Raw genomic sequence first — 26318 nt, forward strand, 5'->3', positions numbered from 1 at the left:
CTGTGATTCCGCCGCTTCTCTCTGCTAGCGTTCCGAGTTGGATAATGATAGATTGATCAGGCCTAAATCCGGAGACATGTTCTTAACTACTTGCTGAGGTTAAAAAAATATAACGCATTCGCAAGATGCTGGTCACATTATTGCAAAAGATATGATAGTTGGCAGGTGGCCTGCTCCACCAGACTGGAGGCGAGAGCTGAGAACTAGAGGAGATTTCGCAGGTGTACTGAGGAACAAAAAAGTAATAGTTCAACTAAGTATATTGAAATACTGTCTGTCAAAGTCAGCCTTTTCCATTGTATACTCTTGCAGTCTTTAAATACATAATTCAGTTCCTGTCTAGCATGAATGATACTAATTAAAGGTATCAATGGATACACTTTGGTAAAACTAAATGAAGTATTAAACGATACTTAAAACAAACCAAGTATTTAAGCGATACTTATATTAAAGCATAAAACAAAATCAAGTATCGAACAACACTTAAAACAAACCAAGTATCAAAGCCATACTTAAAACAAAACATAAAACAAAACCAATAACAAAGTACCTGTACCGGTTACAGGTACTGTCCTAGGTGTGGTGCCGCGATGGTTGTAGTGGTTATCTAGAAGCGTACAATCTTCACCAAACACTTCGAGAGGCAGTCTGCCGGTATACAGACCTCTCTTGTTCAGTTCTGGCATTCTCAAGACCAGTAATAGGATGCTTTAGACCTGACGATATTGACATCGCTATTTTAGAGGTAGGATAAAGAGAACTAGTTGCTAATGGAACCAGGTTGCCGCTTTTGTGGCTTGGTATTAATGGGAAAATATTTGGATCTCAGGTTACATTACAAGAAAATGGCAGGATGTTGGTATAGACTGCAGATTTCGTTTGTTGAGTAGGTAGATAAGATTGCCTCGGAGGCATATAGGTGTAAGGATTGGAGAGGGTAGCAGGATGGTGAGCTGACAAGGATACATAAATCCGGGGCAGTACGAGTGGATGTGAGTGCCCATGAGCCCACATAGATAGTGGTTTTTGGTTTCGTGTTAGGGAGGAGAGGATGTGAGGGTGATTAGTCAGCAGTAGTGTATTTTAGATAGTTTGCTTTATGGGACGCAGGGGAGACTAGATGTATGCCAGTGCTGGTGGTACTAGTATAAATAAAATTAGATTGAATACTGAGTACTTTTCCTACTTATTGAACTCTCTGTCAGAAGTGAGCACACCCATACTTTACCTTATTTCGCTGGCCATACATACTTCATGCTTGATCTTGTTTTAGTGTTTGGTGTTTTGGATGTTCTGTTAGAAGGTAGTTATTCTCACTTAGAAGGCACATCAGTGTGAGATATTTGTGGCCTGGTCTCAGTAATCACCAAGTGCAGTCATAGGTAAAAGTGGCATCTTGAACAGGCTCCTCTTCAATAGATTCTCCGCCTCCTGCGAGGATGTCATCCTCTGTTCAGTTCAACTCTAACCCCTCCTTCTCTCTTACAATAGCCAGCGCAGCCTTCTGTCTTGTGCCTACTACGGAGGCTGGCCTTGGCCTCATACCTACAACTGTAAGGTCCTACATTGCACCTAAAGGGTACTTTAGCTTCCTACAATTTTACCACTGTCATGGGTGTCAGAATGCCGTAAACATGCAAATTGATCATGAGGTTCTGCAGTCAGTCGCTATCTCTACAGTTATCATGATACAAGTGGTGGAGCTTCATATAAAGGGTTTTCTAATGTGGAGAGGCTGTTCAGCTACATGTGGCTTAAACAAGCACTCAACCACAGGACTCTTGGTTCAGTTTAACTCGGACAATAGCTCAGAATATTCTCTAGGCCCCATTGTCTCCCTCCAGCAACATTCTCAGGCTATTGTTGATGAGGCCTCTATTCCTCCCGTCAAAGAAGACTTGACTACTGGCACAGTTAAGACTAACTCTTGGTCTGCTTTCCCTCTGCTCACTAGAACTGTCTAAAGCCTGATGCTCAGTTTCTTCCCTCAGGATACTATTTGTGGGATGGGCTCTTCCAATACCTCATTCCTGGCTGGGATATCATCTGGTGAAACGGCTCTTTATGAAACCTGCAAGTTTAAGCTGCATGACCTCGATGATTTGGACTACAGCCCTCCTGCTAGGGCAATGCGCTGCCATATAGTGTTGACATCTCCAGCTATACAATCCGCCACCCCTGCCCTGGGGAGGCAGTTCTTGAGTGCAATCAACGTCGATGAGAGATGGAAGAAGTAATTCCTTCATGGTTTCTCTCGGCAGCCAGTGGATATTGACCACAGACCTTGTGCCATCCCCTCCACTGTGGTCCTCCTATTGACTAATGAGGCCACACCCCCTTCCTCCTCTCCACTGATGATCCAGGATATCTGACCCACCTGTAAGTGGTTGGCAAGCGACATTCCCATTGGACGGGACAGCAGATATAACTCCGAGGTGACCGGTCTCGGTGATAGCAGTCACACCTCCTCCAGGGTGATAGCTTCCTCATCTCCAGCGATTGGTAAGTACTGTGTATTTCCTACTGGCGGGTACCTGGGAGTTCCTGCAGGGAACCTGCGAGACTCCCAGACTCCACTGCATGTTCAACTGCTAGATAATCAGCCTGATTCCACTGACATTAGTTTGGCTGAGAGAGATTCAATCATGGCAGGTATTGGCGAGATGTTGGAGGCATGTAGGACTCCCTCTCGTGAACTCTGCAGTGGTTGTATAATTAGGTCTATGTTGGACAGTCTGGAGGATATCCACGTAGACAATACTCAACCTCCTCTCCTTGGAGTCCAGATCAATTGAGAATGATATGGTCTATGATGTCTAGACATAGATGAACAACAGCTGCCTATTTGACAATAAGAGATACAAGGGCGGGGTGAACTCCTGGAGCTAGCTCCACCTGCGGCAATGGGCGGTTAAAGGGCTGACTGATATTTTTGGTAAGTACAGAGAAGAGATTGAGAGCCTTCAGGGTAGGTTGTCCTCCTGCCACCGCTGCCCTTTGACTATGCCCTGTAGTACTCCTATTGTGTCTTCACAAGCAACAACCATAAACCCACATAAGGGAAAGAAGACCACTACTGCAGCCCCTACTGCTAAACTCTCCTTCACGGAAGTAGTGAAATAAATACCAAATATGCCAAAACACCCGGCTAGGCCACAAGAACAGGTTACTCCTACTTCAACAATATTAGCAGCCTCTACTCAGCATTCCAGGAGTGGCAGCTCCTCCAGTGATAGGAGGTGGTGCTGCATTTGAATCGTAATATTGAAGGCAAGTCCATTCATGGGAAAGAAGAGGCTAAAAAATGTGAGGAAATGAATGAAAGCAGAAGACATGGCAGATGCTTGAGCGGTACCACCAAAAGGAGAAGGAACACTGCTAGGGAATCTGTAAGCCAGAAGCTAGTAGAGACCCTGGCCAAGACTCAGGGTAAGGGCACTGATCAGCTGGAACTAGTTCCCACTAATACGGTACCTGTTACTCTACCCGCTGTGCCTTGACCCACAGCCGTGACTAACAGCAATGTAGCTGCGGCACTAACATGAGAGGAATACCATCGAGTCCCAATGGAACATCTTGACACTCTTAACTCAGTACTAGAATCACAGTCGTCATTAACCCCGCACCCTAGAGATGTAACATAACTATGCCGGTCATAACCCATAAACTAGTTGCCCTGTTAGAGCACGTCGATATCAAAGCAATCTTGAATTGGATTAATATGATCTTTTCCAACCAGGTGGAGATTCAGGGAAATGCTACATATATCTATGCAGGGCAGGTCAGACCTGAGATTAAATTCAACTTCCTGACCCTAGTGGTACACTCTGTGACAGAGTTAGGTAAGACCCTCGATAAGTCTATACTTGACCTGATAAGTGAATTGTCACTTTCGTAGTTTGAGTTCCGCAGGAATCTGGACAAAGTGAAGATTTTTAATTCCGCAGTTCCGTATGATAACATAGGGCAAGGATCGATTTCGAGTGTTGAAGGGTAGACAGGAAGCGCAACCTTTAATTGCCTCCGTACTGACTCGGAGCAATCCAATACCAGAGTAGTAACTGTCTCCCACCGCGTTATTATGGGCTTTTTCCATGCTATGGGACGGGCCAATGGCAGCATGTCCAGCATCATCTTTATAGTCGAAAAGAATGAGGGCATCAGGAAAAGGTTGGTGTAGGGCAAGATTGTTTGTTTTTCCCTATGGGGTACTCAAAAGGTCCGGATCTTTGAGAAACACCGCTCTCTAAGTGCTTGTGGTAAGTGTTTAGAAACTGGCCATTTTAAGGCCACCTGTAGTCACCCCCCCCACTGCTGGTTTTGCTTTAGAGAACATTTCTCCAGACAACACATGTGCAGTAGGCTAGCCTCTCTCGAAGGTCTACGTTTGGCTTGCCAGCACACTAGGAGACAATGCTGGCTATACGAGCTGATGGGTAGCTTTACTACATATGAATGGTGCCCGCATGTAAAGTCATCTTCTACTGCTCCACCTTCTTCGCCGCATAAAAAGGAGATAACCCTGCTGGCAGATCCTGTCAATAGAACAGAACATCAGAGAGGCAAGGCTAGAAGGAGCAGAAGGAGGCAACACAGCCATGAGAGATTCCTGACACTCAGGCTGGTTGAAATTAGTAGTAATTAGGAGGACGAGACCCGCCACCATAGGTCGCACTAGGCTAAGCATAAGGAACCAGAACGTCCCATGCCCTCCTACTCCCCAGCACGTGGGATTCTGAAGACCACTGCCACTACTGGCCCGATATCGACAGAAACCTTCTGGTTCACTTGAGCGGTGGATAATGACTCCCGCTGTGCCTCTGGGGCCTCTGACTAGAGAGGATTAGTCAAAGTCCCCTTTTAATAGTGATTCCGATAAGAGCATTAAATATGGAGAAAGGCAGTAGGAATTGGGTGCTGGCGTTTGATTTGTTTTAGTTTATTGATTTAGTTTTTATTATTGAACCTCGAGTTGATCCACAAGGATAACATGCACCTATAGATGTTGATGGATGAGATTTGTTTCCTTTGTTAAAGGATCAAATGTTGAGGTATTTGCTGGGTCCCATATTTGTGAGATCTTTGAGATGCTGCAGCATTGGGAAAGCACTGCCCTCATTAGCTATTGGGAGAAAGCGGGGAAGAGGGTGCTCGCTGCTGTTTACATTCCACCTGGCTATGCACAGGACCAGTTTGCTGGATGGTTAGATTCACTCAGGAAACCAGATATCAATTTTACAGATTTTAACACAAGACATTAAGGCTGGGACCCCAACATGTACCACAACAACATCGCTAGATGGCAGCTGAAATTGGAGTTCATGGCCCTGGCTCATAATATGAACATAATCCCTCTGACACTGTCAATCTTTCGAGACATTTCCAGAATCAACATATGCCTGTACCATGTACTGTACATTAGACATCAGTATGTGGACTCTGCTGGGTGCCAGCATAGTTGTAACTGGTATGGGTACCCGGTTATTAGTTTTTTTATATGTTTTGTTTTCAGTATCACTTGAATACTTGGTTTGTTTTACCGAAGAATACCCCTTGATACCTGGGATTAGTTTCATTCATGCTAGAGAGGAACAGATTTGTGTATTTAAAGACCGCCTGATTCCATGATGGAAAAGACAGATATCGACAGACAATATTTCAATATACTTGGTTGAACAGTTACTTCTTAGTTCCTCGTACACCTGTGAAATCTGCTTTAGTTTCAGCTTTCGCCTCCTTTCTGGTAGAGGAAACCACCTGCCAACTATCGTACCATTTACCAATAATGTGACTAGTACCTTGCAAATGCATTACAATAGTGCTCAAACTCTTGAACTCACAGTTGACCTGCCTGACAACATGATGTGTCTAACGCCAGCCTGGAAAGCAGCAGTGTGGGAAAAGGTGGGAAAACAGCTACACTTCCTGTCACAGATTGAAGATGACAGGTTGTAGGAGGAAGTAAGACAGGTAGTAGACATACTCCCATAGACATCCATTGGCAGAGGTCTGTGTGAGTGGTGGACACCTGAGTTGAAGAGAATGAGGTTTGATATGGCTTGGCTACTGCAGTACTCTAAGTACATAGTGGAGTAGATGGAGGGCTAAAAACTGTTAAGTTGAGTTTACTGAGCACGCAGGTTGAGGGCCAGGTTCGCACATATCTGATCCAAGATAGCAGAGAGCCAGGACCCCAAATCATGCAGTTGGTACAGATGCTGAAAGTTAAGAGAATGCTCCCCTCCATGTCCCCCCCAGATGGGTTCTATACTACTACACCTTCCGATATTAGTGACCTCATTGCACAATAGTTCTCCCATGGTGATCCACCTTTTTGGGTAGATTCCACCGTCGATGGGGACAGTACACAGGAGATGGAGATTGCCCTTACCAGATCCTCCACGAATACAGCTTTTATCGAGGATGATATAGGATATTTCTTCCCTTGGTTTTTGAAGTGCAGAGACATGGTAACATTACAATGCCTTGTTCATCATAGACTGCATCAAGATATTCCAGACTGGTATCGGGCTGAGGTGGTCCTCATACTCAAGCTCAATACGCTAAGATACAATGTCATCAAGTCTTGCAGGCTGATATATCTTGTAACCAGTACAGGTACTTGGTTATTGGTTTTGTTTTATATTTTGTTTTATGTATCGCTTTGATACTTGGTTTGTTTTAAGTATTGTTTGATACTTGGTTTTGTTTTATATTTGTTTTAAGTATCGCTTTGATACTTGGTTTGTTTTAAGTATCGCTTGATACTTGGTTTTGTTTTATGTTTTGTTTTAAGTGTCGCTTTGATATTTGGATTGTTTTAAGTATCATTTTATACTTGGTTTTGTTTTATGTTTTGTTTTAAGTATCACTTTGATACTTAAGTAGTTTTACCAAAGTATATCGATTGATACATTTGATTAGTTTCGTTCATGCTAGACATGAACAGATTTGTGTATTTAAAGACCATCTGTTTCTACGATAGAAAAGGCAGAGTTCGACAGACAGTATTTCAATATGCTTAGTTTACTGGTTACTTCTTTGTTCCTCAGTACACCCTCGAACTCTCCTCGAGGTCTCAGCTCTAGCCCCCTCTTTGGAAGACCAGGCCACCTGCCAACACTCGTATCTATTACCGATAACAAGATTAGCACCTTGCGAACACATTACATATCTGCTCTTGACACCTATGAGGGTTGCATAACTAGTGGTCCTATTGAGCTTGGCTACTTGCCTTGGTTTGGGAGAAATACAGTTTGGTTCTGGCCAGAGGCGAGGGGTTTATGATGTCATGCCAGTGTTCTTTGAATTCGTACTATATAACGAAGGCTACAAGTGGCTGATCTTGTCAATAGACATCGAGTGAGAATTTAATAATAGAAATATAGAACCCTTTTTAGACTTTCTGGTGGCACAAGGATGTCCCTCGAACCTTTGTCACTCAGTTTGGAGGCGGACTTCCTGTCTGTCCATCACTTTTCTTTTTCATATTTACTTCATTAAAGTTTAACATATTAGCAACGGAGTAGCTCAGTGGTTGCCTATTTCAACCTTCCTCTTCAGGGCCTATGTGGTAGTTATATTTACGCCACTGATACTATATTGTCCTGGGGTATGTCAGCTAGTAGTCTCCTACGTTGACGATGGGACTATTGTAGTAGCTGTAGAGTCATGCAATTCTACCTAATACCATGCGGGAGAAATATTCATGGATTGCAATTGCATAACCAGGGCCAGAGGTATGGAATTTAGTGCACTCAAGACCTAGTGAAGCGGATTTGCTGATAGGTCTTGGGATGGAATGGAGTTGTTGGGAGAGATGGCTTTACGTTCTGAGGACTTGAGTGTTCTTGAGTATAGGTTTGATGTATTCTTTAACTTTTCTTCTCATGTAAAGTATTGGTTAGAAAGGGGGTTGGGTACTAGGAGGAGAATTTCGGCGTCAGGAAGGAGGTTTGGGAGTGTTGGGGAATTGGCAGTGTAGGAGACTTATGGCTTAGTGCAGGTAGCCAACCATCTGGCCATCTACTATGGTCTTGAGTTAGTAACCGATGAGGTGTTGTATGTGAAACAGATTCTAGTCTTCGTTAATGATTGCCTCCGCTCCACATTTTGGACTACTTTCAAGCTGGTTAACAACATAATGTTGGCTAAGTTTGGGATACCACTGGTTACCATTCAAGGAAGCTACCTGTCGCAGAGGTATTATAGCTAACTGAGCAATTACCGATACAGGGTCCAACATCATTGGTTTGGTGTAACAGGGCTGTATTGAAACTAGGAGGGCATCGTGGCACATTCAAAGGCCTTGAATAAGGTACTCAGGTACCGCCCTAGAGTTTCAATTGGGAAAGGCAAGATGGTGATGGCCCTGTACTACAGCGCGCTGTACATGGACCTATGTACATCCTTGGAAGGGTCTAAGTCCTCCAATCGAGCTCGTGTGACATAGGCAGTATTTGAGAGAGGTGCCTTAACTAGTGTTGACAGATGCTCATTTCCCCCATCTTGGAGATTTGTTTAATGCCAGGTGATTGCTGTTTTCTGCACCCTCCAACATGCTCAGGATATAGCTAAGAGGTACCCACTTCATGTGTTTTTGGACTTTGCTCCAGCCCTCATCCTGGTCAACAATATGTTTTCATATGGTGATACGGCTGAGTTGTAGGATGTTATGACACCACTGCTGGGTGCATTTTCTCACATCTGTCTCAGTTTGGTCCCGGGACACATGGGTAGAGCTGGCAATGAAATGGTGAATCTGAAGGCCAAGGCATGCATTCAACAGCCTGTACTTCTGCTGCTTTGGGCAGTGGTAAGCTACGAAATTGGTGATATGGGCCTGGCACTTAAGTTATAAAAGGAGGAATGGAGAACCTGGCATGACAGGGAGGGACATGGGTACTATACTCGTGAACCTAAGGCACTCCTGCTCCAACATGGTCTAACCTGCATGTACTCTTGTGTTTTATTAAAAAGTTGGCATTAGAACCGGCCTGGTCAACCATGACAGCTGTGATTGCAGGAAAGATAAACACCACAGGACTAAGTACCCCTGCTGTGCTAGACAGTGTCCTGCTAACGAAGACTGGTAAAAGGATTTGGCAGTCGTGCGGTATAGGTCATTATAACGTGTTCGTAAGGTGCTAATCACGTTAATGGTAATAGGTACGATAGTTGGTAGGTGGCCAGCTCTTCCAGAGACGAGGCGAGAGCTGAGAACTAATGGAGGCTTCGAGGGTGTACTGAGGAACTAAGAAGTAACCGTTCAACCAAGTATATTGAAATACTGTCTGTCGAAGTCTGCCCTTTCTATCATAGAAATAGGCGGTCTTTAAATACACAAATCTGTTCATTTCTCAACATGAACGAAACTAATCAAAGTTATCAATCGATACACTTTGGTAAAACTCCTTAAGTATCAAAGCGATACTTAAAACAAAGCATAAAACAAAACCAAGTATCAAACGATACTTAAAACTAACCAAGTATCAAAGCGATACTTAAAACAAAACATAAAACAAAACCAAGTATCAAACGATACTTAAAACTAACCAAGTATCAAAGCGATACTTAAAACAAAACATAAAACAAAACCAAGTATCAAACGATACTTAAAACTAACCAAGTATCAAAGCGATACTTAAAACAAAACATAAAACAAAACCAAGTATCAAACAATACTTAAAACTAACTAAGTACCCGTACCGGTTACATTCCCAAAAACAAAACAACTGTTCAAACAAACAAAACCTAATAATCATTAAAAGCGGAGTCTGAGAAACTAAAGGCTTCAGTTTCCGCTAAAAACTCTTCATTATAAGTGTCACACCAGGGACAAGAGGAAACTCTACGGAAACACTTAGACTCAAAGAAATCTAAATCACACTAGTCATGAATACCAGATTCGTGCTGTACATCAACCCAAGCATGATCGCAATCAGGACAGTAGTCAATCCAGAGGATTTCGAAATAGTCTTCAAGTTGGATAATATCGCGGTTCAACAACAGTCCAACAATCTGTTGTCGCTGCCTCACATTAAGCTCCACATAGTTTGACATCGTTATGGTATTCGGATAGTGATTGGTGACTAGATAAAGTTGTCCAGGGCCTGCTCCATAGCTTGATTCTCCTCATCGCTGCTTTCGAACTCCGACTCAAAGTATGGTGCCCAAAATCCATCTCTAGCTTCGAGTTCTGCATGCCATCGCTTAGTTTCTGGCATTGTAGGTGTCCAGCCCATGGTGATATAATTGATTGTTGGGGGGAGGGATTCGTTGTGCATGTTGTCTTTCCACCATCCATTCACCCCATCCATAGCATGCTCTAGTCCTTCCAGTGGTTCCCAACTGTTTTCGCTCGTCGGATATCCTTTCCATTTGACTAGGAACTGATTATTTCCATGCCAAAGGCGGTGGTCTCTGATTTCTTCAACTTCCCATTTATCCTTCTTATCGATGATGATAGGTGCAGGCCGAGAGTGGGTTGTTCTAGGAAACTTGGAGTCGTTATTTGGATGGAATCGCTTGACAGCTGAGGCGTGAAAGACTGCAGTATTGCGGCGGTACATGCGTACATCCATCTGGTCAGTGTAGCTCTCTGTATGCTCGTCAAAGGATATGACATTGAAGGGTCCGCGCCATCGGGGTTGCAGTTTCTTGCTGCGTCCAACATTAGTAATGAACATGTTACCGTGTACTATGAGCATGTCTTCTGGTGAGATGTGGACAGGTTTGCGTCGTCGTTTCTGGGGAGTAGTGGTGATTCAGAATCGGGAAGCCTTAACAGCTAGGAAGGCATCGTTCCGAATTGCTTGGTGGCGGTTTAGATGGTCATCAGAGGCAGGGACTGAGGAGTTCTTAAATAGTCTTATAGGTAGGAGGTGGTATTGACGGCCAAAGACTGCCTTGTATGGTGACATCCCCAAGGTATCTGAAAATCCGGTGTTGATATATGCGGCGAGCTCAACCAGGGCTGGTTCCCAGTTGGTTTGTTGTTCATTGATCATATTCCTAATTCCGGTCTTAACCTCGCGGATCTTTCGTTCTGCTTGGCCATTAGTCTCATGGTATCCTGGGGCAGCCATAATGTGGTTTATTCCGAGGGAGGTCATGGTTTGCTTCCAGAATCTGGCGGTAAAGCGGGGATCAGCATCACTGACAATAGATAAGGGGTACCCGTGGGGGGTAAACAAGTCTCGTTGGAGGTTATTCCAGGTGTCTTTGGAGGAGTCGGTAACCTTCATTGGAATTAACCAGGTGTATCCAGAGAATCGATCCACAGCTACCAAGCTGCTGTCATATCCGGCGGACTTGTTGAATGGTACTGCGAAATCGATGGCATAGGATTCAAATATTTCACATGGTAGTTGGAGGGTCTGAGCTTTCCCTTCAGGAAGTTGTGTTCGCTACTTATTTTCCTGACAGAGTTCGCATTGCCTGACAAGATCGCGGAGGTCCTTTCGCATTTCAGGCCAGTAAACATATTCTGAGGCATAATGGAGGTTGTAATCCACACTATGTTGTCCTTTATTGTGGATTTCGGAAATAACATATTCTCTAATAGTCATTCCATTGAACATCTGGCCTTTTGGTATGTATAGGCAGTGTTCACCATAACGGGTGCTGGTATAGACCATTCCATTTGATATGTTGTAGGGGGCGAGGTCTCCATGCCTGGAGCTATCCATGGCTTTGAAGTAAGTCGGGTCATGGCGGTATCCTGCCATCATTTGGCTTCGGAAAGAGGAGGTTAATTCTTCTGTAGTTGATCCAACATCTCGTTGATCCTCGACTAGGGATCCTCTTGTTGGTTCGATAGGGGCATCCTCTTCCTCAAAGGTTTCATAGAGTTGACGCCGATGCTCGGGAATAGTAGGGGATATGACCGAGACAATGGTTTCATTGTTATATACTAGTAAGGGTCCACCATATAGTGGTCGTGAATCGATTATGGGAGGAGAGGATGGCGGGGCTGACTGTGGGGGGTGTAAATAGGATATTGCATCCACGTAGGCTGCTGCTTGTTCGAGTTCTTCAAGACCTTGGTATCGTGTTGGAACAGGATTAAGGGTATGAGGAGGTTGGGTCAATTGATCTTCATTGATCATGTCTTCTGCTCCTTCTAAAGTGTCGAAGCTGGTGTCTTTGGAATCGTCAGCAGGCATATAGTACGGTCGCTGGTATCTGTTGCCGAACTTGATCTCACTCTGGTGAAAAGGGCAGGTGTCATGATAACATTGGGACCAGTAGAGTCTGCTTTGTTCAAGTTCGTGAGGAGGTGTGCTGCGGAGCGTGCAATTGTCTTTCCATTTTTCATCAATGTCCTTTCCTCGTTCTGTTCCGGCAGCACTGTACATGGTGTAAGAGAAAGGATTGGAGGGAGTGGCAGAGCTGGCGGCAGCCATCGATGGTTCTTGTTCATAGGAGGTGGCGTCAGGGCTGTCCTCGCTTTGTCTTGTGTGGTCGTGAACAAAGGTAGGGTTTGCGAGGTCTTGATTCTCATACAGGTAGGAGAGAGCATCAGCTAAATAGTTCGTTCTTCCAGCAGAGTAGATAATCTTTGCATCTTATTTACTGATTTCGCCTATCCATCTTGTTCTTCTTCTTCCAGGTATCCTTTCTATTTTAAGATTAGTGAGAGGTTGGTGGTCAGTAACAATAGGGATGGTATTGCCCATGAGGATGTGGTTGAAAGTGGCGAGGGCATCAATCACAGCAAGGGCTTCCTTGTCTGTTGTCCCATAGTTCATCTGTGAATCAGTGAACTTTCTGCTGTGTAAAGCGGCCGGTCTTGCCGTTTCATGGGAGGCTCCTTGTCCAACCCATGCTCTAACTCCAACATCCGATGCATCAGTAATCAGCCATATTGGTTCTGGTTTGCTGTAGTTGATAGGTTGTATAATGTTGGCGTTTTTTATCAATTCCTTGATGTTGATAAAGGCTTGGTCATGACTGTGGGTCCAGACAAATTCTGCATTGCCGGTAAGGTCTGTGAGCGGTGCTGTCACAGTGGCATGGTGTGGTAAGAACTGGGCAATATAGTTGACTAGTCCTAGGAATCGCATGAGTTCCTTTTGATTCCGGGGTGTCGACCATTCCATCAAACAGGCTATTTTTCCCGGGGCTGCATGTATTCCTTCATCATCTATAACATGTCCTAGAATATCGAGTTTGTCGGCAAACAGGATTGATTTGTTTCTGCTAGCGTAGAATTTAGCTTCCCTAAGTTTGGTACAAACCAAACCTATATGGTAGGCGTGTTCTCTTACGGTGTTCGAGAAGATGATGATATCATCAATGAAGACCCAAACAAAATGGCGGACGTATTCGCGCAGGAGGTTTTCCATAATTCGCATAAAGGTGGCGGGCGCATTCATATTACCTTGTAACATAACTCGGCTAATGAAACTTCCAAAGGGTGTTTTGAAACTGTTGTAGTGTTCGCTTTCTGGATCTAACCTTGTTTGGAAGTAGGCATCGCTTACGTCAATGTTACTTCGGAATCTAGCCCGTCCAACTGCATTTAGGATCTGGGTTTGGTTTGGGATAGCGGAGCTATCCATAACCGTGTTTTCATTCCCTAGCTTGAGATCAACGAAAGGGCGGATTCTTTTGCCATCTGCTTTGTGTTGAACAACCATAGGAGCGGCACCTGAGGCTTCTGCCCGGTAGATGACTCCTCTTCTTTGTTGTTGGTTGATCCAATCCCAAAGTGCGCTTTTGTATGCGTCAGAAATAGAGTAGGTGTGTTGGTTCTTGAGAGTGGAGGGGTCTTGGAGGCAGATGTGGTGGTTCACCTCTCTCATAGGCGGTAGTTCTTCGGGTATTTGATCAGGGAAAACATCTGAGTATTCATCCAATAGTTTTCGGGTAGTTGCTTCACAGACTGTGGCTCGGTACTCTCTACTTGTTGGCTTGCATGAGACTCTGACCTTCTGATCTGGGAAATCGATGGTTGATTCCCCACACCTGATTATAGCTTTGTGGCGGTTCAGGAATGGCATGCCTATTAGGGTATCGTATTTGGATAGGTTTCCAAGCAGCATTTCGTGGGGGGGTAGTATAGCAGAACCAAGTCGAATAGTAGCAGAACAGGTTTTATGGCTTGTGGATCGTGATCCCTTTACTGCCATATTGACTGGTATGGGTTGGTTAAGGTTTCGGGTTGGGAGTCCATGGATAGAGACAAAGGCATTACTGATCATATCTCTTCCGATTGCGCCAGTGTCGAATAGGACTCAAGCCCTTTTGTTATTGATCAGGATAGTACCTTCCAGAGTGGTGTGTGCTTTGAATGTAGCTGGAGGTCGAACACTGTTGCATTCCACATCGATATATCCGATATGGATCTCTTCATATTCACTGGATTGGGCGTTATCGCTTTCAACATTGTTGGCCGACGCCTCTTGCTTAATTGCCTTTGCTTTTCCTTTCTTCGTAGGACAGTTCTTTGCCATGTGTCCTGTTTTTCCACATTCAAAACATTCTCCTTTTTGGTGTCTTGATTCTTTGGAGGATTTTGTTTTCTTCTTGAAAACCTGTGGGGTATCGTCTCCTGAGTTGCTGGAGGCTTTGTGTCATGGCTGGCTGTTCCTACTAGAGGATGTCTGTGTTTTGTAGGCCTTGGTCTCATGGAGAATGGCGTCCTTTCGTTCTGCTGTTGCAATTATTACTGCAATATCATCACCGTCTGCCTAAAGAGTGGTTCTACTTCTCGCCGGAGGGTAGGGTGCATGGTGTCTTAGAATCGTCGCTTCAGGATGTATTTGGAGATACTTCCTCTCTCCATCCGGTCCTTATTCAGCATTAGGTCCGTAGCCATATCGGTCATTCGCTGGACCTGCGTTCCGTTAACTTGCTGGAGCTGGTTGAATTTGTTGTATAGGAGGTCGTTGGTTATAGAGGATTGGAATCGTCCTTTCAGGTAATCGAGAACTGTGGTTTCTCTTAATCTTACATTCCCGGCGAAATCCTTATAGCATTAGTGGTATGCGTCGGTTGCCTTTCCTTCGCAGAATGATCCAATGATAAGTCCGGTTGTAGGGTCTTCCACATCTTTTCCTTGTAAGAGTAGGAAGTGTGAGTGTTCTGTTGCCCATCGGTCAAAGGCTTCAGGTTTAAGGTCTTTTCCTTCTCCTGTGAACTTCGCTGAGAGGTGGAGTTTAAACTTAGGGGGTTCAAATGCTGCGGGTACCTCCTCTTCTTCAGGCCTTGCCTGAGATTTCCCTCCTCCTGTGCTAGCCATATCTGATTCACTACTAGATTCAGGGTCGTTTGGAGCTTCAAAGGAAGGCTTCTTTGCTGGAGTAGAAGGGAATTCTCCTGGAGGTTGTGTATCTTCCATGTTTGCAGGATCGCCCGGCTCTTTAGCAGAGCGCTGGGGTTGTTTCTTTCTTGTAAGATCTTGCCGTGGGATTTGCTTCCCACTGCTGGTCCTCAAAGGCTCTATCTTGGGTTTGAGATGAAGCTGAATGTGCTGTGATTCTGCCGCTTCTCTCCGCTAGTGTTCTGAGGTAGATATCGATATGTTGATCAGGCCTAAATCTGGGGACAGGTTCTTAACCACTTGCGGAGGTTAAAAAAATGTAACATGTTCGCAAGGTGCTAATCATTTTAACGGTAATAGGTATGATAGTTGGCAGGTGGCCTGCTCTTCCAGACAGGAGGCGAGAGCTGGGAACTAAAGGAGGCTTCGAGGGTGTACTGAGGAACTAAGAAGTAACTGTTCAACCAAGTATATTGAAATACTGTCTGTCGAAGTCTGCCCTTTCTATCATAGAAACAGGCGGTCTTTAAATACAGAAATCTGTTCATGTCTCAACATGAACGAAACTAATTAAAGGTATCAATCGATACACTTTGGTAAAACTCCTTAAGTATCAAAGCGATACTTAAAACTAAGCATAAAACAAAACCAAGTATCAAACGATACTTGAAACTAACCAAGTATCAAAGCGATACTTAAAACAAAACATAAAACAAAACCAAGTATCAAACGATACTTAAAACTAACCAAGTATCAAAGCGATACTTAAAACAAAACATAAAACAAAACCAAGTATCAAACGATACTTAAAACTAACCAAGTATCAAAGCGATACTTAAAACAAAACATAAAACAAAACCAAGTATCAAGCGATACTTAAAACTAACCAAGTACCCCTACCGGTTACTGTCATGGTGGATGGCTTAGAGATAATTTGTGTTAGGAATACCCCGTCACGTTAAGGCAGTGGATGGGAAATTTGTCATAGCAGTTAACCCCATTGATGATACACTGATGGTGGAAAGGAATAGCCTGTTGGTGATGGTAGAGGACGCCCCAACCTGTCCCTGCCGTGAGATGAAATATGATATTAGTAGATATGTTCTGCCAGGCATGATAACAATGCTGAAGAAGTTGTTCTTCTTACCTGACCAATGACCATGTGACTGTACCTGATGAGGTATATATCCATTACCCTTTCGGCTACTGTAAGTGCCCCAACTTTGCCTAACCCTTCATGAGATGGCTCCACTCTCTACCGATTTGTCACACTCGGTTCTGGCATTCTCAACACCAGAAATAGGATGAGCTTGACGTAGCAACACGGACCTCAGTAGTTTTAGGTGGGCTAAGATACATGGGTTGTTGAAGTTACCCCATTGCCCCTTTTGCAATTTTGTGTTGGAGGAGGGATATTTGAATCTTGGATTACATTATAAGAGGCTAGAGGGATGTTGGGATAGACTGTATATTTCCTTTGTAAAGTATGTGAGGCAAATTGTGTTGGGGGAGGATAGGGGTAAGGGTATCAGATGGTGGTTGGGTGGCGAGGTGGGAAGATGGGTAAATCTTCAGTAGTACAAGTCATTACAAGTGCCCATGAGCCCACATAGGGGGTGATTTTAGGATGTATGTTTTGGAGGAGCAGTTGCGTGGCAGAATAGTCCGCGGTAGTATATTATAGCTAGTTTGTCATATGGGGTGAGCGGGAGACTGGTCGAATGCCAGTGTGGGCGGTACTAGTTTAAATCAAATTAGATTGAATTGTAAGTACTTTTCCTACTTATTACTTTAACAAATATAAAACACCTTCATACTCTTTGTCACTATCATGACCTTTATTACTATTACAACGAGAAGACTCTATAGGAGATACAGTTAGAGAAAGCTTTTGATAGGGGCTACTGATAGTAGACAAAGGTCTTGTACTATCAGTAACGTAGGCAGAGGCCTAGTACTATCATAAGGTAAAGAAGAACGGAAGTATCATTCCTGTCACTAAGAACTAACTATCCAAGGTTGGATCATTACACAAAGCTACCCTCTCCAGCTGGTTCAACTGTCGACAGCACGTACCCGCCCACTCTTCCGAAGCATCAATACGTTGATATACATGTCCCACGATTCTCACAACTGCTGAGCGGGTAATAGAAGAGATTAGTAGATTTGGGAGTGGTGGGGTTGGTGGTACCTTTTCTCTAATAATTGATAATAATTGCTGCTGGGGTTAACACTTTTTGTAGCTAGGTAAATAAATTACAAAAATCAAGGTGCCCTATATTTACACCCCACCCACTGGCGCCCTACACTCCAGATATGAAAATATGGTTATAATGCGAGCGTGAAACTGCAATTGCACCCCCCACCGCTTTCATTGCCTCCTACCCCTTTCTCCATGTTTGCACCCCCAGCATTCCTATCCTATCTCCACGCGTCATAATTGTTTCTTCGAGTATCTCCCCTGTCCCCTGCCCCGCCATTACCTTCTCCCGCAGTCCCCCTTTTCTTCTTCTCCTTGTACGCTGTAACCATTTCCAGATGACCCCTCCTAGCATCCCACTTCCTCTAAAGCCCATCGGCCTCCTTTGCCACCTTTGGCTGCTTCTTCTTCACCTTCAAGAAGGTGGTCATCTTATCCCCAACAATAGCCCTCACTCCGTCACAATTGGAGTTCTTGATTGTGACAAACTTCGACATCGTCTTCCTGCTGCCGCCATAAATATTGATTTTTGTCGTTCGGTTTGCATGAGCTTTCGCTCCAAACGCCCACAGATCACCCCATCACCTCTCCCTCGCGTCTCTGTACCCCAATTTTCCGAGGCCATGCGAAGGTCCAGCATTTGATGGAGCCCGTCGGAGGGCATAAGTCGAATATAATGTATGAGTCGTGTTTGATTGGTGGGAGTATGGTGCGCGGAAGGGTCTAACTTTAATTCGGAGTTGTTGCATTGGGTACAGACTCTGAATTGCCGGATTGGGTTAGCCATCAAAGGGGGTCATACCAAAGCCGTCTATCATTGGATTAATCTGGTTCCTTTGTATCGGCGTGGCAGTCGATACCACGACAGAAGGCACCTTTTGAGTACATCAGATCTTCATGCTTGTTTTTTTTTTTTGGTTTGCTCTCTGAGCGATCGTAGCGCCGGCTCCATTAAGATGGAGCCGTTGGTGATGCCATGGGGCTTCCTGGACGCGGGGGTTACAAAGCTTTGCCAAGGTCCTTGATGCAGTCCACTAGTATGGTGGAGCAGCGTAGGCGACAGACTCAAAGGCCCTTGGCACAGCTATTGCGGTGATCAAAAAAAGGACACTACTGTTCCGAATTTAGTGCAACAGGTGTTCCATGATTTGGAGGCATGGGAATGACCTCCTGATGAGGAGGATTCTGTTTGCAGCAATTATCAGATCATAGAACCTTCTCAGTGGAGCCTTCTCCTTCCCTATCACGCCACAAGGGGCGTACCATAGAATTTCGAAATAGATATCAGGCGCTCAAGGAATGAACGCAGAATCGTCCATAATAAACTTCACCAGCCTTAAACAAGCAAGTAATAGTCTGTGATCGCAATGGCCATGACTGAAGGATGCGAAAAACTGTGCAAGTTTAAAAGAGAGCAACACTGGAGCATAAATCATCTACGACAAACGGTCCTGCTATCTTTCCACCGATAACCACAGATGCCCGTTCTCCTCCACGCAAATCTTCCTTTCCTCTGTGTATTGCCATGCTAACTATAAAGAAAAAACCACCGTAAATACTTACTCCCACTGCGCTGCAGCCTCCCGCTCCGCTTATTTGGCGCAAACAAACCATCGAACCACGAGCAAACAAGAGAGCTGCGAAGGACTGAAATAAACGGTGAATGGAAAAGGGAATGCTCCAGAGGATAGATAGCGAGCGACTGACTGAAGGCAAAGTGACAACGATCAAGATGGGTCAAAGCCAGTATGGACGGGGAATTAGGGCGACAGACTGCAACAGATGGCGACAGATCGCGAACAAGAGATGGTGGAGAGATGGTTGATGGATACCGGCGCATCCTCAGTAGCATTGATGGTTTCAAACAGTCTGAGACCCTTGACGACCAATGCCCGCCATCCACTCCACTCCCTCGCGGCCATCAGTTCCTTCCCACCCGGGCCAGGTGGCGGCTTCACTGTTCTCTCCAAAAGCTCACCATCCCCTCTCTCTTGTTTCACTTTGACAAAACTCTTCCAAGCAAGTACCCAAGCGCCCCAGCCCCCCACAAATGCGTTCTAAACACACTGCTCCCCCCCCATCACGGCTGAGCACGCAATCGCAGCCCAACTGTTTCAGCTGCTCTATCCACGGAATCAAGAACTGTGCATACAGCTCCTGCGTCACGGCAGTGAACAGCTCATCGGTACCAATACCCGAGCCTGTAATGTTAGCAGGGTTCGAGAGAATGGTCCGCTCGTACTTCGTCTGCTTGTTCGAGTTCATGGGTTTAACTGTGATTGCCTGGTTTGTCTGTGCTGATGTCTTCCTGCCCTGGTAGTAGTTTTACCACCCCCTCATATCCACCCCAAGCAGTGAGCGAGAGCTGCTGACCACCTGGGTTGATATCTTCCCTCTCGTGTAGTACTTTCACCACATCCTCGCACCCATCCTAAGTAGCAAGTGAGAGTAGTATTTGGCCCCAATCATCTGACCAGTCGGGTGGGATTGACTTCTTGCTCCTCGACAGAGGTTTTCAGGACTCCCCCATGTCCACAGCCTGTGGAACAAGACAGTGGTGGTCGGCCAAGAGTGTCTGGCTTGTTGGAATTGACATCTACTCCTCCAAGTGGTATTCTTACCGCTTCCCCACTTCTGGACGAGGCAGCGGGTGAGAACACCGCCGACCGTCATTCTCCAACCAGTCGGGATAGGCCTCATCCCGTTCGTGTTGTATCTGTTTTTTTATCCAACATTCCTTCATGTCCACTGGCGGTAGCATGCCAGAGTGCTGTTTTGCGGTAGTTATCGGGCGCATTGAGATGAATCTCCTCTAGACCGAACAGCATTCCCACCACTCCCTAATGTCCATTATGGGCAGTCCATCCATGTGACATATACTTCAAACAATCTCCTTAGTTGATATCACATCTCTATTAAAGTAGCCACAGCTTGCGCCACACACCAACCAATCTTGGCTAAAAACCAAGGACTCTCGACACCAGTATCTGTATCCGTAGTGCCTGCGAAAACGGTTGCGATACGGCACACTTGAGTCAGCTGTGGAGGGTTTGTCGTTAGATATCTCATTTTCTCTTCCGTAGTTCAAGAGGGAATAGCCTTATTACTGAGCGCCAGAGGCAGCTCTCTATCTATTCCCCGTGTTGCAAATTAGAGTAATCCCACATGGTAGTAGGGTAAAGTAAATCGGGGTGATTAACAGCGGATGCTTGCGCCCCAGAGGATTAGAAGAGGGCGGTGGTGACCCTACAAATAGCTTCCTGTCAGCCGCTTGCTTTTACCAGCCCTAAACAGAATGGCTTACTGACGGACTCATGATTAGGCGAGGTATCGGGGATCCTTCCACAGAATTGATAACTATACATATATTAGAGTAGGAAAATGCGTTGACCACTAGCAATAATAGGGTATTGAGCTTTGAAGTTGGACAGAAGATGGTGAATAAAGAGTCTGTGAGATTGAAGTTTGCCAAAGCTGAAAGCGATCCCAAATCAACCGTAGTACCTGGCTGCTGCTAGTCGAGAGAGGAGTATTCCATTGTGATGAACAAAACTAATATACAGGAAAAAGGAAAAAGAACAAAGATGTAGGACCTGCAACAACCAAGCCAGTATTACTAAGAACCATATTTCCAGGCCAATCCACGACATACCCATCTGACTAGCTAGATGATGCATCATCTTCTTCCGAGGCTACTGGGATTAGCTTTCACTAAATCCATGTCAGATGAACAAGGCTAACTTACAGGATTCGGGTTCAGAGCTTTCATCTGGGACCGGTGGCCAGATCATGCGGTGGTATTCCTCCATATCATCCATTGTGATAGCATAATCCTTCTCTCCACGCGACCGTTTGCGTTTGCGTAAAAATATATCTTGGAATTTTAAGACCAGGGGAGAACCGGTGACCGCTGTAGGGGTGATACGGATCGTCTGTTTTAGGGTTGGTCCGCTGACTTGGGTTTCGTCGTGTTCTCGAGTTTGATGCAGATTTTCTCTCGTATCATTTTGCCACTTTTCGATACGGATCTCTCTCGCTCTCTGGTTGACAAACAATAGCAACACTATCTTGACGGCTCCACCGGAGTTGTTTATCCACCATTGACCATCAACAGTCAACCGGCGTGCAGTCACGGAGACACCACACTCAAGAACAACCGTTGGCCACTCGTGGCGCCCGGGACGGGAACCGAGTGGCTTAAAAGATGCATCGGCCTCTTTCGAGCAATGGGTTCCGGTATAGGTGGTGCTGCCCGTTGGCCGAATCATACCCCGCTGCCCACCATCCCTTATTTTCTCGACTATGATCTGTTCGAATATCCGGGTGGCGAGTTCGTGGACCTCGCTCGGCATGTTTTTGACGATCAATAATTCTTCTTCATTGAAGTAGAAAATACGGATTTTTTTGTATTGGGTTTTGCGTACACTGTCGATGTTTGCAAGTTGGTGCAGCGTGACCGGAGAAAATATTATGTACGGGGAGGGGGATTCGTCCGCTTGAGCCGACCGGAATGCGGCATTTTGTAAATTAACGGCGTCTTTAAACGTGCGAATATCACGATATTCATACCGTTCTACCCCCTCTAACCCTTCGGTGATATAATACTGCATGCCGATTTGTCCCATAGTCTCTCCTATCTCGTAGCCGTCGGCGAGGGTTAGATTGGTCACGCTTGGTACTTCGGCTTCCATTGGCTGGGAGCTGTCCGGGGGAGTTGGATACGCTTCGGTTTGCGGGGTGGGCTCGGCAGGCATGGCGGGTGCGGCGGGTATTTGAGATTTGTTGCAGATAGAAAGTGATTCCTCTTTGGCGGTACAAGGACCAATCGTTGTTGTTGCTTGAAGGTTCTGCGGAATAGGTGCGATGGCGGTATTTATAGTTTGACGTTGTGATCATAGTGCTGCCACCTGGCAACTAAGGCCCGCATTTTGGTCATGTGATATCACATCAAAATTGTCTCTCTTCTCACCATATTAGAATGACGGCCCCCCTGTGGATAAACTGAGGTAAGAAGTTAGAAGTCCAAAGCCCTGGCCTTCATTTTCCGATAAATTATAATTTCATTAAGCTATTCGCCTCATCGAAAAGGAGGCAACACAAGGGAAAAGTGAAGAATATGCAATGACACAATCTTTCTTGCCGTGAAGTAGTTTTCTCCCCTCTCAAATATTCGCCAAGAGTTCCAACTTCCAACTTCTGACTTTGGGTTCTGAGTTGGGCGCCGTCACTCTATTAATTTACAGTTTCACTTGCTTGTTCAAGTCCCGATAAAAGCAGGGATTAATTGAATTAGTTTGGTACGCCATTCTCTGATCCCTTACCCTGTGGCCAAACTTCATTGCTGCTTAGCGTGCTGCGAAGTGCGGTCGGTTCATGGCACGGTATTTTTCTGGTGCCCCATCACAACTAATTTGGTTTGTCTCCAGGCTAGCCTTGTTCTTGTTGTTGGGCATTAGCCTATATTAATATCTGGGAGCAAATGTACAAGTAGGATATGAAAATATGGTTACATTGTGAGTGTAAACTGTGATAGCAACCCCCCCTCTCGTCGCATCCTACCTATCTTTCCGTGTGTCTTTGCACCGCTGGCTGTATCGTTCCCGTCCTCACTCTACCCACCATCACATGTGCTGGACAAAGGACTTAATATCAAATGCCCTAATTCATTCTATTAATGGCTTAAAACATAAAAATACAATTCAAGAGAGTTTTTTTTTTCCAGCCATCCTGCTAAGTGCTTGCAAACTAAATTAACCTCCGTAATAAGTATAGACTATACGCAACCTATCTTCCTACCTCACATTTTAAGGTCGCCATAGCGAGCCGGAGCGGTGCTAGACCAGGGAGGTCCACGTGGGTGAGACGGCCAGGTTCAGTGGCAAGATATTGCGCTTTGGTGATTTCCTCCATAAGGTTCGAGCGAGTATTTCTCAAATTCCATACAAGGTTTTCCTCCAGACAATCTATATCCTTCTTCATACAAGTGATGTCCCCTGGTAACTGTTCCACCTCGTTCCGGATTTCTCCAACTTCATTTCGTGTAGGCTTGTTCACGGCGAACTGGAATTCGGAAGAGACAATCATACAGGCCACTATAGTTACCGGTCCTGGATGGGTTCTTGCAATTTCTAATGGAAATTCATCTGTCAACTAGTAATCAAGTGATGATTTAATACGGGGTTTACTTACTCCAGAGAGACATTGTTATCAATTTCTAGTTTGGACAGATAACCTCCCGATTGGTAGCGGAACGAGGAAGTAGTAGAAAATAGCGGCGAAGGCAACCGAAACACTGTACAACCGCCTCAATTTAAATACAAGTACTCCCCTTAGGTACACATCATGGTTACTGGTCTCGGTAATCAGCTTTTTCCGGTCTAATTGGGTAAAGTGAGTATTGCTTTCAAGCAGGTTTTATGGTTTAGTTGGTTCTATCATACCCCATGTTGCCGGCGGAAAATATCGACTTCTCACACACTAAACCGAACTTAGCCAATATTCATGGGGGCCAAGCCGCACACCCTTCCCAGGACTGCAGTCCTGTCTTTACTCCTCTCTAGAAACCCAGTACTCTAGTACATTCTCCCAGAGCCCAAAGGCAATCCTGTAATTCAGAGCCTAATAGAAAATACAGACGAGATCTGAACCTAGGTATTAGAGGCCCATGGGAATCTTGACATAGATTAAAGTGGACCACTCCTACTCCCTAGAATCAGACTCGAGGCCGGGGATCAGCTAACCACAGAATTACCAGACCCTGTTGAGAGTATACCGCTACTCCAGAATCTACGTGGCTTCTCCTCTGATGAAAATAAGAATTGGGGTAGTATCTGATCCTGTATTGCCGCTCGTTTTTCTCAAAACATCTGGGGCCATGGCTGCCCTTAAGTACAAATAACCGTACTCACTATCTGTGTCTGTTCTAACGTTATTACATCATGTTTACCATTTTACATAACTTCTACGCTGTTCTTTCCAAAACCTTACAACGTCTACTACTGCAATCACATCACCAATACATAGTGCTCAGTTCTCACTTTCTCCATTGTCACTTGCCTGCGCACATTCATTCCCTTTCTGGTGATCATACCCCGTTGCCACAATTTTCACTATTCCCAATCAACCAGATATGTCTCCCCTAATGAACACCATGCCACAAACACTGTAGCCGGATCATCGGTATGCACCGGTGATTAACAATAGTATGCCAGGATTTTGAGCAGGTGTCCACGGGTTAAAGGGGTTCTCTGCCGCCGTTCTGTTTCATTATGATCTCGTTTGATCCCTTGTATCATTCTCTCAAGTCGTGGGTCTGAGAATGCTTTGCATTCGATTCCGAGATCTAGTTGATATGACCTCATCCCAGCGAGGTACGACTTCATAGTTTTCACTTTGATGGTACCTGCCAAAGAGCAGAGCCATTAAATTAACCATGCAGCCTCAGCCGGAAAGCATCCCCCATTCTGGTGCCGGAAGCCTGCGAGAGTACAAAAAGTTGTGAAGCGCGATCTGGGAGTATCGTAGTTGCGTCTGGTTGAGGGTGCAAGGCCACGCCAGAGGTAGTAGGCGGCGCTTGCCGGGAGGCCCGATTGCTGTACGTGAGTAATCCAAGTCTTTGGAGGTTGGAAGAGGGGGATATTAAGTATGGAACGGTTTGATATAGCATGAGCTACCGCTCTATTATCAACATCAATGATAAGTTTGTTGCCCTTCCAATATTGGCCCCAGTATAAGAGTACTTGTTCAACCGCACGCATTTCCTGCGTGTTAATATGTTCCTTGGATTTTGCTAGGTAACTGGGAATACTAATCGCGAAGGCAGACTCGGGCTGTGGTGTTGTTTCCCCTTCGCTAGTGTAAAAGGCCCCGAGCCCTTGGGTACTTGCTGCGTCTGACAATGCAAGTATGACATTTCTCGTGCGAGTGGTAATTGATCTTTCTGGGGGGGATTACAGTACCTGGGACCACCAGGCCAGGTCCTTCTGGGCTTCGCGGGACAATCGTTGCTTACTGTGAACACTGTCCGGCGGGAAATATGATTCCATATTGTACAAGCGGCGGAGAAAAGTGCGCCCAAGGAGAACAACCGTCGAGACGAAGTTGAAATAACTAGTAATCTTTTGAAGACCTTCAGTGATACAGATTTCTGGGCTATGGCCTGTTTAATTATCTGACGTGCTTTCAGTAGTTTCTTTTCCGGCAGCCTTATCACCATTTCCACTGTATCAAGCTCTATCCCGCCGAAGCTTGCAACAGTCCCTTCCTCATTTTCGGACTCTTTGATGCTAAGTCCAACTTCGTTGCAGAGTTTCGCAAAGTCCTTTGTGCATTGCTCGAGATCTCCAGTTTGTGGCAGGATGATTAGAAAGTCGTCCAGATAATGGACTATCTTCGCGTTTGGGTTCGTATGCTGGACTTCGTTCTCGAGAATCCAGTGAAAGACCTCTGCGAAAATATTAAAGAGGTATGGTGCTGTGCGTAGTCCAAAGGGGAGGAAGCGCTCTGTGTAGTATCTTCCTTCCCAATGGAAACCTAGAAGTGGTGAGACTAGTGGAGAAACAGGTATATGCCGAAATGCGGCCTCGCAGTCATGCTTGACTAAGATACTGGATCTGCTGAGTAGCTGGATCGCCTCTATTGCCTCCTCAATAGAGGAGTACGAGATTGCCCCGTATTCAAGCGGGATTCCATTGTTGATAGCGCTGGGGTCACCTAGAGGGCAAGAGAGGTGATGTATTCGGCGCTTGCTCCCGTCCGACTTGTCTGTTAATCCCAGTGGGGAGGCTGTGTAGTTATAAGGCATGCTTGCCATGTTTCGGTATAATGCAAGGCGGCCTTTTCCTAGCTCGG

This window comes from Tuber melanosporum (genome assembly GCF_000151645.1).
Source record: "Tuber melanosporum whole genome shotgun sequence assembly, scaffold_34, strain Mel28".
NCBI classification, from domain to species: Eukaryota; Fungi; Ascomycota; class Pezizomycetes; order Pezizales; family Tuberaceae; genus Tuber; species Tuber melanosporum.